The sequence below is a fragment of the Melospiza melodia genome, chromosome 9 (genome assembly GCF_035770615.1).
Source record: "Melospiza melodia melodia isolate bMelMel2 chromosome 9, bMelMel2.pri, whole genome shotgun sequence".
NCBI classification, from domain to species: Eukaryota; Metazoa; Chordata; class Aves; order Passeriformes; family Passerellidae; genus Melospiza; species Melospiza melodia.
In genome coordinates this window covers 17,044,671-17,059,419 of record NC_086202.1, presented here as the reverse complement: position 1 = coordinate 17,059,419, position 14,749 = coordinate 17,044,671, and positions in this window count along the sequence as shown.

Here is a 14,749-nt window from a genome sequence, read left to right as displayed (position 1 = left end):
AACAACCACTTCCCCAAATAACCCCATGCAAACACACCAGATCCCCAGTCATATATCATTAGATGTTACAGAAATTTTTTGCTTCCACACTAAAAACTATCAGCTTCATTAAAGCTAACTAAAAGTACAATGTTAGTTATTGGATGTCTGCTTTTGACAATGAAAAGAAGAAACCTTCAGTAAGTAGCTCACCAAATGGCTGATTTAGGTTCATAAACTGTGAAGGAGCTGTCATGAAAAGAATAGTGAAGTTCAGGTGTCTATTGCAAAGTGTTCCCAAACAAGCAAAAAGAATATTACCATATTTGCATCTTAAATACAGCTTTTAATTCCTTTTATCCTCCTGTGTCCTCACTTGAAGCTAAGCCTTTCAGCTACTCAAAACCAAGGGAAGAGACTTGGAGACTGAATTTTCTTTGAATCTTCAGGTTCAGCCCACAGATAAATCACAGCAGTTGCTTCTATGACATTTCCTGCCCCAAAGAGCCAGCCAAAAATCCTACCCACATTCTCATCATGTCAAGTATTGCAACATCCTTTCAAGAGGAGCTATCAAGCACGGTCTTGTCTTGCTTCAGTTCACCTAGAAAGCAGCTGAAAAGATCAACTCTCTCATCTTTTCTCCATCACATCCTTTCCTTGTTGGCCCCCACAAAAAACTGAAGTTCTTAATCCCACCTTTCAAGGCCTTCCTGATTTCTGCCTATCTGTCCATCTACACAGGAGGATTAGCCCACAGACCAATTCAGTCTCTTTATCACCACTGTTGTTCTCAGAAAGGCACCTCTTGCATAAACTCGTGCTTGCAAGGAGTACCCATTAAACAGGAGCAAAAAGCATTTTGTTGTCCTTTTCCAAGGACACACAACCCCTTTTCCATGGCACACAGTTAAGAAACTGCTTCCCTACCTTCTTCTACCTGCTTGGCCCTTCCTGTTGCCCTGTGTTTTCCAGCCAGTGCATAGATTGTAAAGGTGGGGGTGTGAGAAGAATGATGTTTGTAGGCACCACAAGTTTACACAGCACCAGCCACAACAGAGATCCTCATCCATCAGCACAGTCCCTGGACACTGACAATAAACAAACACTAACAGCATGTCCAGCAGACAGGCTGTTTGATCCAGGCTGTGAATGCTGAATCCCTCCCCAGCACAGCACAAATTTCACAGCTGCTCTCCTTCCAGCTTGGTGCCAGTGAAGAGGATGCTGCTGGTGTTCCCAGCACTCAGCTCCACTCCCACCCATCTCACAGGAGCAGCCAAAGCTGTGACAAAGCTCCCTGGGCAGCTGGGGACTCAGCACAGACCCCTGCACTGAGGCACCCCAGCTGTAAGAGGGCTCCTTCCAGGCTGAGTGGGTGTCTGGATCCCCAGTGCTTGTGATGAAGAGGGGAAATGAAGGCCCAGGAAGTGATTCACAGCTTCTCAGGAAGCACTGTCCTGTCCAGACGCCTGTGTTCACTGTCCTGCCCCACTCTGCTGACAGACTGAGGCAAGTCCAAAGGGTCAGAGCCCTCAGAGCCAGTGCTGAGGGAGGGCAGCCAGCAGAGCCACTTCAAGTGTGTCACCAAAGAGAAGGAAACACGACGCCACCACATCACACTGCAATGGGAATGGGGAGAATGGGGCAGGGCTCCTCTTGGGGAGCACCCCTGCCAGTTTTGTGACTCCATGAAGAACTAAGTCAAGGATGAAGAAAAGGTCATCACCCTGCTAGCAGAAAGTAACAAAAAAGCTCAGCACTTGGGAGAGGGCCCTGCTGGGGTTCATTGCTCCTCTTCCAATTATGAAGGCCGAGCACAGATAAAGGTGAAAAATACTGGGAGAACTCCACAGAACTGGAGAAAATCCAGAAGCCATCTCTCTCCCTGAGAAGAAGTGCCTGGCACAAGCATTATTACCCTGGCTGCCTCAGGCCCCTATGGAAACAGAGGAAACCATGTAATTCTGGAGGCTGGCAGGAAATTGTAGAGATCACCTAGGCCAGCCCTCTGCTCACAGCAGGGCTAGTTTCAAACAGCACTTAGAGACCTCAGGGAACTCTTGTCTCTGTGCCAGCCTCAGAGAGCTGATGGGTTTCAGGGCCTGAGCTGGAGTCAAATGTTTGTAGTAACTGAAACAGGAGGTGTCATTAACCAGGCTGAACACACCCCATGAACGCTCACAATGCCACAATCAAAGGCACCTCCACCATACGCACACATTTGTTCCTCCACCCTTCTGCTTCCTCTGCCTCTTTGGCAAGACGCAGTTCACTCTCTGCTGGAAAGCCAAGCAGCCTCTTCATCTGTGTGCAAGAATAAAAAGACAAAGTGCCAAGAGTCATTTGTACAATGAGGACATTGTGTCACAGACTTCTTCATTATCTGTACTGCTCATGAAGGAACGAGATCAAAACCCTCAGTATGGGAAGCATTTGAGTTGACATTCAAGTACAAATAGCTTTGCTCCATTAGACTTTCTGCCACCAGAAGTGATTACATCAGTCAGAATTTGAATACACTCTGACCTAGATTTTCAGAAGCCCATAAAGAAGAGAGTGATCTCAACCCACTTTCACACATACTGAGATGCTGTTCTGATTGTTAAAAAATAAAGTAAGTATTAAAAGTCAACATGTAAAGACAGTGGGTTGAGAGCTGGACTTTGGGTGAGGATGGAAAGAATCTGAGCAGGGAGTGGGAGCTGTAGAATTTTTTCTTTTTCAACAGAAACATCTTGGTATTTATATTTCATATCACTGTTTAAATATCAGCAGGAAGGCTGTAAGCCAGTTGACCCAACAAAGCCAGTTAATTTCCTGGTCCTGCTGCTAGGTTTGTTATTAGCCAGTGTCTACCAATGTTTGGGAAATGAGTAATCTCAAATTCATTATCAGTAATATGTTGGTTTTTTCCTTGTAGTTACTTCTAATTTCATTTCAAAACAGAGTACAATGGAAACCTTACAGGAGTCTTCTATTGCTTCTTCTGGGAAGATTCTGGCACACCTGGGCCTCGTGTCAGGTTCAATCAGAGATCTACTGTTGTCCTACAATGATTTATGGAACAACACATTAGCGTGGAGCCATAAAAAGCCATATTTCTTACAAAACAAAGATTAAAAGTTATAAAAATCTTCTCCAGGAAGCAATAATTCAGAGTTTTATGGTGGCAAGGAACTTAGAGTTTTTAGCAGAGAGGACAAATAAGATGATGGTGCTGATCTATTTTATCTAATAACTTCAGTATCCTCCTTTAAGTTCTTAATACACAACAGGAATGTTTCTAACTAAGGTGAGTTGTTAGGGAATGCATCTCTAACCCCAAAGTGAGAAAATGCTTCTATAAGCACTCAAAAATTACTCCTTGTTGCAGTATACTTTAATTTTCCTCTTTGTGGGCATCCATGTCATAAAGACAAGTTTGTCTTAAGCAATTTAGCAGCAAGTGATTCTAATCAACTGCTACAAGCTCCTCCCAGCCTCTCTGGGGATCCAGCAGCTCACCTTAAACCATCTTCCTCCCTCATAAATCACACCTGACAGCCCTGCTATTCCAGCCTCTTTTCCTCTGCACTGTGCTCAGTTCTAGCCCCTGTTCATTATTTCCTTCAGCTCCACATTCCCCAAGGCTCAACTGGCTTTCCAACCAAAAAAGACAACCAGGATTTTGTCTCCTTCCTCTTTAAGGAAAACAGTAATATCTAAAGCTACTCAATCTGCCTTCGAAGTTTGCTTTTCTTTTTCTTTCCCCCCCCCCCCCCCCCCCCTTTCTTTTGTTTTTGGGCAAGAGTATTTTTGTTTGCAAAGAAATAAAAGACAATGATGCCAGAACACACTGTCTTCCTTCAGTCTCTCATTCACAACACCTCTTAAACTTGCAGAGCATCAGTAGGAATCTCAGCTGTTTCTGACTGTGCTTTTTGCCAAAAGCAGTGTCCCAGACTGCTGAACTCTGCAGGACTTTTAAGTCCTTTGAAACACAGGCCACCCATTTCCAGCAGGCTGAAGCCCTACATCTCCTCAATGGAGCCCTGCCCAGCATGTTACTGAGGGATTCTTTGCTCAGTCTCATTCTTGTTTGTGGGATGCACAATTAGGGATTACACTGGCCTTCAGCTAAGAACAGAGTCCAACAAAGGAGCTTTGTAGACCAAATTCATACAAGCTTTAGTGACCTCTTCAGTAAAGAACTAATAATTATCCCAATTCTGAATTACACGTGATATTTTCTATAGGATCTAGCACTTATGGTTATGATTCCTGTCAAGTTAGAAGACATGTAATCAGAACAGGATTTAAGCCATTTAAGCAAGCAGGAATTAACTTGCTTTGTATGTGGCAAAATAATTCTGGGGTATGAAATAACCCACAGCAATTAGGGTGAAAAAACCACAGAATGGCTGTAAAATAAACACGCAGGGATGATTCAGCTGCAAGCTGCAGAACTACCAGCTGCTTTTAGGAGTAGTGAGATACAGCATTTTGCTCACACTGCTAAATAACAGAAGCTGCATTTAGAGGCTTTGCTTCCAGATGATCCACAAAACCAAAATGTGTCTCAAGTAGAATGAGCTCCCAGTAGCAGAAATGTCATTATTGTCAGCATCTGCTTAATGTAAAGTCAGTGTTGAGACTTTGCACAGCACCTTCAAAGTCCACTGCATTCTTCATTCCCTCCTGACATCACATCATCCATTCAAATAAATTAAAGGATTAAAACATCCGATAAACCATAACAGACAGTGTCGGTAGTGCAGCTAGGAACAGCTTACAAGGCTTAGATGAAGTATACATAACAATATACAAAAATAGATGTTTTGTGCACATTCCAAGTTGTTATACAAAACCAAAAGGTAAGTCAGAGTAAAGAAATGTAAAGAAAGAAAGGAACACACCTTTTTTTTTAGTTGAAATACAAGAACATATCCTCCAGAGATGATGTCACACTTCAAATGTTCACATAGAAGCTAGGCAATTTTCTTCAGAATAAAACTAAATTTTTGTTGAAAAGATGCATATCTGCATCTAAAACTACTACTAACTATTTCTATTTATAACTACTACTACTAAAAACTATTTGGATATATTTATAACTACTACTAAAATCTATTACTCCTGCTTGAGTGAAAGACCAAGTTTTTAAAGTAACAATTACATATGATTCGTTTCCATCGATTTTGTTTTCAAATTAAACTTAGAATTTTGAATTAATATAAGAATTTAAAATAGAAGAAATAGATTATGTAACGCTGCTTCTTAAAAAATGGAAAATAAAAGATACAGCTTGGCTTGATTCCATGACTGTTTTTCCAAGCGAGGCCACTGACGTCGCAGAGAGCTCTGGCTTCAGTGTTACGCTGTGTGCAGCTGTTTCTAGCCAGCTCTGCACATCTGGGAGCCTTTCCCACCGGGTCCCTGTGGGAGGGGGCCAAGATCTGTCCCTGCAGGGGCAGCAGGGGACAGCAGGGCACCACGTCAGGCACAGCCCCTGCCCGCTCAGCAGCTCGAGGTACCAAGAGCACAGGCCAAGGGGAGAACAAGAGTGTGAGGGCAGAGCAGTGAGAGTCTGTAGGACTCATCACTGGGAGCAATCACGGCAAGGAAAACTGCACAGGATGGAATAAGATTAAAAGTATAGAGGTGGGGAAAAATGAAAATGAAAACAAAACCCAAAAGGACATTTTAACAAGTACTCTTGAAACAGAAGTGCCAGAGCTTTGCATCCCAATGAAATCACAATAAGTCTGTTTTCACTTTCTCTTTTCACTTCAGAATGAGCTTTAGATAAATGTAATTTAATCTGAATTCTTGTGTTAGACAAGCTTAGTTTACCTAATTCCTTGTGGATTATTTGCACGTCACTAAGCTGATACATCCCAGTACTGAGCAGTTGTAATTGCTTGGTCCTTAGCTCACCTGACCAGGAAAGGAGCAAGGAGACTGGTTCTCTATTTCTGCAACCATTAGAGAAAGAGGTCACAGTGGGTGCTAGTTTTGATGTCTAGTCACAAAGGTCCATCACTAGGTGAAACACTTGGGAGTTTCTTTCCTCTCAATCTTTTGTCTGCACCTCCTAGTTTGCACAAGTCACACATTCTTCACTGCAATTCTGGACCATCACATCATTAGCATTGCTCAACCCTTTTCAAAGCTGAATCCTTTCTTTTCCACCTTGGCCAGCTTGCATCCTATAAAGTCAAACGGATGAAGGCAATACCAGTTGAACATATTCTGCACAAATCTGTGGCTGAGATGAAGCATCTGTGTTGCTCATTGTTTCCAGGGGAACCAGTAATTAAATTTTCAATCAAATAAAGTCTAGCCACCTAGCAGGCACAGTAAAGTTTGGAACTGGTTACAGTTGTGTCTGTCTCCAAGAAAATATTTCAATTATCCTTATTTCCAGAAAAATAAAGTTCCAAAATGTCATATTCAAAAATTTTAAAAAGTATAATTTCATGAGGGAGTGTAACAACCCATCAAAAAATTTTAAAAAGTATAAATCATGAGTGAGCCTTTTTGAAAATAAAAGACTGACAGTGGCTAACAATATGATTCACAAAACCATGAGAGATTGGCAGACATGGTATTTTTTTCTCGGTGTGTGATTAGAAGAGTTGTGAACTAGCATCACTTCTGACCCCTCTCAATTTTCATTTCCTCTAAAGGAGTCCTGAGAGTAAAGCTGACCAAGAACCAGAAAGCTTTTGGAGGTAAAAACCTTAGCAGTGCAGAGTGGCATAGCATGAGGAAAAGAGAAGGCTGGGAAGTAAAAACATACAAGAGAAAGGGAACTATAACTGCAAAAATATCAGTATTCAACAGAGAGCAGCTCTCCTTGCTGCCAAAGCAGAGATGGTTAACCTCAGTTAGTTTCTGCAGTAGTTATTTCCACAGATTTTGTTCTACTACCTTTTTAGTGCTGCTTGAGGTCTAACCCAGGATTTCACGTGAATGGGAAACTCCCATTTTGCCACAAGAAAAATTCTGCTCCCTCTGTTCTTAAAGATTGTTATTCCCCTTTTGCATTACAAAGTTGAGAAAACCCCAGAAAACATTTCAGATCCTTCTAACTTTGAGTAAGCTTTTTTTCCCCGCACCCTTCCAGATTCAGTTGTTAATTTTGGCTCATGGGAAACACTGCTGAAGTCTTCATCAGCACTTCCTTTTTCTTAAAATGGAGGTATAAATTTCATCTTGACATGCTGCAAGCCAAAACCAAGCTTCTACCTGGAGGAAAGGATTAGGGCCCACTCAAAATGAGGGGGGAAAAACCCAAAATTTTCTACTCCAGATGCAAAACCATTTATATCAGCCAGGATGACATGAGTCAGATCAATGCAATACCTGCAGGCAGCACGGAATGCTTTCAGAGTATTGCTCAAACAAAGTCAGTGCATCTTGCTCCAGCCAATCTCCAAAAGAGATTTCTGGAATCAGTAACACAACGCTTTAGCCAGCTGTCACTTGGTCAAGATGATAACAAAATGCTAAAGAGAAACTATATTAAAAAAAAAAAAAAAGAAGAAGAAACAAAAACAGATGGAGTTTTCGTTTCCAGATATGCTACAGAATTTGTTCCCCCTCTGAGAAAGTACTAAGAGATGTAGAAGCAGGAGAAGGGGGAAGCGAGTATGGAGAACGCACTGGAACCACCCTATGCAAAGAAGCTTTCTGCAGGTGGGGATGCAGGTTGAGGGCTGATAATTTTCAAAGAAAAATAAAAGTAATTTGCAATTTCTAAGGAAATTCTTCACATTGATTTCATATGCAGTTAATGTGAAGTACCTTCCTTCTTGCAAAAGATTACCTAATTAGATAATTGTCTCTACTCCCAAAATTTATATTGGCTTATGTTATAATCATGCAATTGTGTGTCTTAAACCCATCTAAACTGGTAAAATAAAAAAAAATTATTGTGCTAGGAGGAATATATAAAATAATGATATCAGAAAGAGCTTTTTGGTAAGAGATCATTAAAAACACAGAAAGTTACACATCCATGCAATTAAATCACATGATTTCTGTGCCTTCATTCCAACTGCTGACATTCTGTGGGAAAGCTTCATTGTCTACCATTACCAGTAGTAAAGTAATGTGGGCTCTGAAGCCAGCCACCTCTAGGATTCCTCCCTTGCTTCCTACCGGTTCTCCCTGTGATCAGTGTGCCACCACTGCCTCTCCTCAGCACTGACCAAGAGCTGCTCTCTCTTTTCACAGGCAGTAGTCACACACAGCCCTGGAGCTCACCTTCCTGTGGAGAAGGGTGACACTGATGAGCTCATCGTGAGGCATCTTCTGCAGAACTGCTCACTGGGGTCATGAGGTGGCTCTGGATTTTCTCACTATTTTCAGTGAAAAATAAGGGTCATGGTTCAAATCAAAGGAACTGCTTGTGAGCTATAAATCCTTGTTTCCTGTACATTATTGACTTAGTGAGTTAAACACTACAACCACAAAAACCACAGAAGTTCTGCCAGGTCCTCCTTGATGCAGCAGTACCTCCAGCTGCATCCAGGCTTACTGTACTGTCCCACAAGATCCTCATTCCTCTCCATGTCCCCAGAGCTCACCCCACACACACAGACCCCCAGAACGTCTCTCCTGTATCTTGCCTGGCCTCAGGCTGAGGAGCCGGCAGTGCAGGCTGCAGGGCTGGCACACTGACTGAACCAGGGTCACTTCCTCCCCTTAATGGGGGGTTAAAATGGTGCAAATACCTCTTGCCTCTGCCCAGCTACTGATTTACACAAAACCTGAGAGCACTTAATGTCTTGGAACCTCTCCTGCTCCGTCCAATTGTGCTGAGTTGTGGAACAAGCACACAAACTACTCGAGGACTCTGACATAAGCTGCAGTTTCGTAACTCATTTCCTTCTGAAACTGAGTGGAAAAGGATACTATCACCACCACACGAGTTTCAACTGTCTTGTTCTCTGGCAAGGAGAAACTCTTGAGCTGGGGGAGAGCCCTTAGGTTTCTCCTGAGAGTGAGATGCATGCCCACATCTCCCCATCACTGCTCCCTCGTGGTCCTTTCTGCAGATGTTTGTCTCTAGCTACCAACCGTGACTGTGGTTTGATGTCATCTCCAGCTTTCTTACACCACATCACACCACACTTTGTATGCCACAGTTTTAATATATGTGTAAATACCAAAAGAAAAAAGCAAAGGGGAATTCACATGTATATATAAAAATAATCTTTATATGTATATGTTTGCATAGATAAATAAAATGGAGATATATGTGCACTATCATGAGCTGGAAAATCAGCAAAGAGAAGTGCCACACATCCATTTCAAATAATCTCATCCTGGAATTCCCACTCAGCAGAATGAAAATGCAGTTGTACCCTGAGTGTCACTGTCAAAGGTAGTTGAACCGATACCAGCTACCTTTGTGTGACTTGAGTCCAAACTTGAATCCTGCTGTTTTTCTTATGCCTCTGTCTGGAATTTTTGCCTTAAAAGGCAGAAGTACCTTAAGCACACAGCTGTAACAGCATAATTATTAGAAATCTCTTACAACAGTGTATTTCACGTACATTGCAAGAAGCAAAACAAACTACTAAGTCCCACTCCTTGCCACAGCCAGTTAGAAGCTTAGTAGGTGCTACAGGCACATTATATAATCAAGATTTGTAATAACAGCAATAGGAAATAAAAAAAAATAGTAAAAGCCCCATTGTTTTGTCTAAGTATTAGTGCTTTGTAGATAACAGACACACATCAGCTTTTCAGGTATCTGAAAGGACCAGTTACTGCCAAGTCAAACTTAAATGTCTGTAACGAGAAAGTTTTAATTAAATTCTTCTAACAAAGAAGTAAATACAGTTTCCACAAAATACACATTGCAGATTTCTTCAGTCTCGGTTTAGAACTTCACTCTAGCTACCAGGACTAAGTAACTCCTGAATGCAAAGGCCCACACTATGATTTGTGCCTCTTGAGAGAGGTTTTTTTCGTCTATTTATATAGCTCCTGGCACCTAGATTTTTGTCAGGGTTTCAAAATAATATTGTAAATAAATAAAAGCAATTGAATTAGCACTAACTGCAAATTAGGATCTCTCAGGATGGCTAACTTCTAGAAACTGGACTGATGCTAGTACAGAAGCACTAATTTCTCCCACTACCCTGTGATTAAGAGGTCTTAAACAAAAGCAGTGAAGCAGTAAGCTGAAGTTCAATAGACAAAGGAAATAAAACAGAGAATCAGCTTGTTGTGCTGCTATGGCTGAGTGCAGGGGCCTTCCCACATTTTACATGCTCTGCTCTTTTGTTATCTGTCCATAGCTTTCAGAGTTTAACAGTGCTCTCCTACAAGCTGTGCCAAGTGCAGAGGGAAACGAAATTCCTTCTTCTGAAAAATTTTTCAATTACTCAAGATACAAATCTGAGTCACAAAAAGAGGGAGGGAAAAAAAAAAAAAGAAGAAAAGCATACAGCATATTGGCTAAACTATGCAATTAATCTCCAGAAAGAAAAGGATGCAGAGCAGCAGGCATGGAGCCCAGGTTTAACAGGGTGGGAAGGGGGGGTTAGTTAGGAGCATAGCATCAGGGTTTGCAAGAAAGTAAATAAAATAGTAACCTCTCAGTCATGGTACTTCCAAAAGGGTGCTGATACATAGACTTGCTACCCACCAGCCAGTTCCAAGGTCCAAGGTAGTGATTTTGCTTCAGCTTGCTGGTCTAACAAAGAGGCCTGCCACATGATATGGAGATTTCATGAGCTAGAACAGCAACTCTCCACAGGTGAGTCACAAGAAACATCAGGCAAGCTGAACCAATGACAAGCCATGGCTATGGGAACTGAGAAAGGCCACTGGAAACAATCATACCCACAGAACAAGTAATTACATAATCTTTGATTTCCTCACCACAGTGGTACCAAAGCCAACGAGCCATTATGGAGCCCCTTCCCTGGGGCGCCAAGTTTGGGTTATGCCTGATCGCACCAGAATTGCTACTGACAAGAAAACCCGACACCCTCAAAGGCTTCATCCTGCAGCTCCAGGTCAGCATAGCCCTGCTGCCCCAACCCTCCCAGCCCCTCCAGAGCCCCCTTCCCTCCCTGTGTCTGCCCAGCTTCCTCACAAAGCACCTGGCCCTCCATCACACCCAGCCATGAGAGCACGGGAGGGTTGGAGCTTCCCCACCACCACAGCCCAGCATGAGCTCAGGTCACTGCAGTGAGCACAGGGAACCAACCAAGACCTCCCTGGACTAGAGGACAGAAAAAATCTTCTCTCCCATGAGCTGAGATGAGCTGGGCTCAAATAGGTTCTAGAGGTGAGGAGGTAACAGAGACTCTTCTGCCCCCAGGGGGAAACGCTTTGACCTGAAATGGAAGCCAGCCTACCTGGAGCTGAATAAAAGAGGAAAAGGGTCAGATCAAGACCTTGGCCTCTCAGACACAGTTTTCAGGACAGGTGGTGAGGGATAAGCTTGCATTTGCAGCAGGACTTGTGCATGCAATGTATTAGGGATTCTCAAGGGATGCAGGCACCTGGGAGTGATGACCTGGCTGCCCAAGGGATAAAACATGGTAAACCTGGCCAAGCAGCTGGCAGCACTCAGCCAGTTTCCTCAGAGGACAAGGGGACGTTGTCAGCAGCTGCTCAGGAGAAGTATTTTGGCATTACCAGGAAGAGCAAACACCTGTGGAGACTGCTAGGCTAAAAACAGAGGGGAAGGCAGCTGGTGGGCATTTGCTTTTTGTGTGAGCTCAGCTGAGAAGGACACTTCTGATCTAAAGTTTTGTAAGTTGCAACTGTCAGAGGAGCTGCTGGTGCAGTTTTAGATCATTCCATTTCCCAAGCTTGTTTGTCTGGAGAGCTTGACAAATTCCACTGTCTCAGCTATTTAGATTGGTTCTGGAAGTTTTGTAAATAAATCCCTTAAAGGGGCTGTGAAATTACCCATGCGTGTTGTTTGTTAGAGGTGTAATTTTTCACAGCTGCTGCGAATGGCTGGAAAAGTGTGTAAACAGACACCAACAAAATTGCTAGTAGAGCTTTTTCATATTGTTTTGATAAAGAGGGTGCATCTTGCTCACCTTAAAAACAGGTTTTTCTGTAGATTTTGGACTACTTAATCCCCTGAATTGTTTGCTGCATAGATCTGAGGGTAAATAAAAATACGTTCCATCCAAATTCTCCCTGGAAGTACAGGTGGCCCATCCTTTCCCGTCCCATTAAATCATATATTTGTAGTACTGAAGTCTCTCTCATTAGACTGATACCATGTTTCTCCTTGCCTGGCCTACTAACCATCCCCTTTGGACTGTTGGCTTTTTTATTTTCCACAAGTAAAACCTGCTATCTCAAATTGCGCATGGAAGAGGCACTCCAGTCCATGTGCCTGTAGATCTTTTTAACTTAGTCTTATGCTTGGTGACACAAAAAGATATTTGCATTTATGCTGACCAAAGGTGGAGCTCCCTCTTGCAGGTCACTGTGTTTTGCTGCTGTGGGAATTTCCACAAAGAAAGAGATAACAACAAGGAAAGGCTGTGTGTGGATATGGAGTCTGAACCATTCCACAGTAAGAACCTGAGGGCTGAAACCATCTGTGCTCTGGTGGGACGGATATATCAGTGCAACACTCCATCCATACCTGACAGCACCGCACGCTGCACCAAGGGACAGAAATAAAAACACTTTCCCAGCCTCCTTTCTCTTCTCCCTCTCTGCACACCTATAGCCTTGATCACAGCAACCATTCCAGACTGGGAGACAAGGTGATTAGGAATCTCTTTGAGAAGAAAACAATTTGAAAAGAATTATTAAAAACTCAGCATAGTTTCCCACAGTTGAAGGGCCCTCTGCATTGGTTCTGTTCCCTTTAAAGCCTGGAATGCTTATGCTGGTTAGTTTAGGGAGAGAGTATGGGACTTTTTTCAGTAAACAACTTCAAATTTCCCTAAATTGGAAACACATTTAAGTTTTGGAAAACAATTGTTTGGCAGTTGCTTTTACAAGAAAGCCATGCTGCAAACACAGCTCCAGACTGCTGCAAAGACCTTTCAGGTTGGGCTGCACTGAGCAATGCAGGACCAGCATCAATATTTGAGCATGCAAATCCAGGGCTTTGACGTGGTTTACATGTAAATGTGATGCTTGGTTCACACTCCAGTCAGTCTCTCCCCCAGGGAAATCTGTGAATAATTCCAGCGGGGTTTTGTACTTTTAGAGAGTCCAAGACAGATGATTTTTTCAGATACAGATCCATTGCTAGTTCAAAAAGGGTTGCATGGATTTGGGCAGGTAAGAGAGGAAGCTTAATACTTGTGCATGGAAGCAAGTGTAAGTGAAACTGAAGGGACTGCTGAGGCCACTAAGATAAAGCCACATCAGAGTTATTAATTCCTTCTAATGATATTGAGAGGCAACAGATGACAATTAAGTGTTCTGTCATCACAAATTGCTTCAAAATTGATTTAGATAGCATTACCCAAAGAGATGCTAGTTTTTCATTTAATCCAGATAACACATTAGATCAACCAAGTCACTAAATCTGTTATTGATACAGATTATTTTTCATAATAATAAATCACAAAAAACCATAAGAAATCAGTTTTAGACCAGAGCTGTGTAGATTTTCCCCTGTGAAATGTTTGCACTTGATCAACATGAGGGAGCCTTTTCCAGCACTGAACACTGACTCAGCATGGCTCTAAGCATCGTAAGCTCACTGCAAAGCGCATGAGGAGCCCACCAGGTACAAACCTCTCCCTTTGCAGTGTCATACTCTTACCTCATAATTGCCAAACTGGCTATCATTTGAAAAACTCAGACTAAATTTCAAAGAAGAATAGCACTAAATTGCCAGTGAGAATTTGGGAATTCCTGCAATTCACAAGAACAGACAAAGAGTTCAATGTTTAATGTGTGCCTAAGAGTTAAGATAGAGAAATGCATAAAATCTTCTTTCTTTGAGCTTTAATAAATTTTGAAGATATAAAGTGGACAATAGCTGCACCAAAAACATTAAATGTATAGCTTCAAAGGTCTCTGCAAATGACCACAGCTGAGCTTTCAGCAGATTAGATAGGAAGTTTGTGTGGAACACCACATCACATTATAAAGAGGAAGGAAGCTAGGAGAATTATGGAACAGAAGAGAGAAAGTTTGGTTTGGTTTTCTTACATAAACCCTTACGAGTGTCATGCCCTTCCTTTTGTCTGGTAAAGATTTGTGGTAAAGACCACGGGGAAATGCAAATATAGGAAGTAGCATCTATAAAATCCTGTGTTCAAATCTCACCACTATCAATACACAGAATTTACTGTTCTTTCATGCTCAGTGGCACAGTATATGCTGAGCTTTCAATGAAAACAGGAAAAAAACCAACGCTTATTTGCTTTATCTCCAGTATATGTTTTCATTGAATTGCAAAGGCCTGAAGTTATGTGTTTGTTTGGGTCTCCTGCTCGTGAATTTTTCTTACATGCCCAACTAAAGTTAGACTAAAGTAAACTGCTACAGAAAGCACTTCCAAGTACACACAACATGCAAATGGATGCAATCCCTCAGAGTTTAGAGGGATTGCAAAAAGCAATCAAAAGCATTGCAGAAATAGGGAACATGTATGCTAGGATTACGTCATGAGGATGAAATACAGAAATTTCTAGTATGGGATTCAAAAAAGCCATTCCAGACATGTATTTGTCAAATACTCATTTAACGATCTTTTTTTTTTTATTTTGGAGTATTCCAAGTTCTTGCAATAAGGAGCCTTTAAACTGAGGTTCCAGGTCTGATT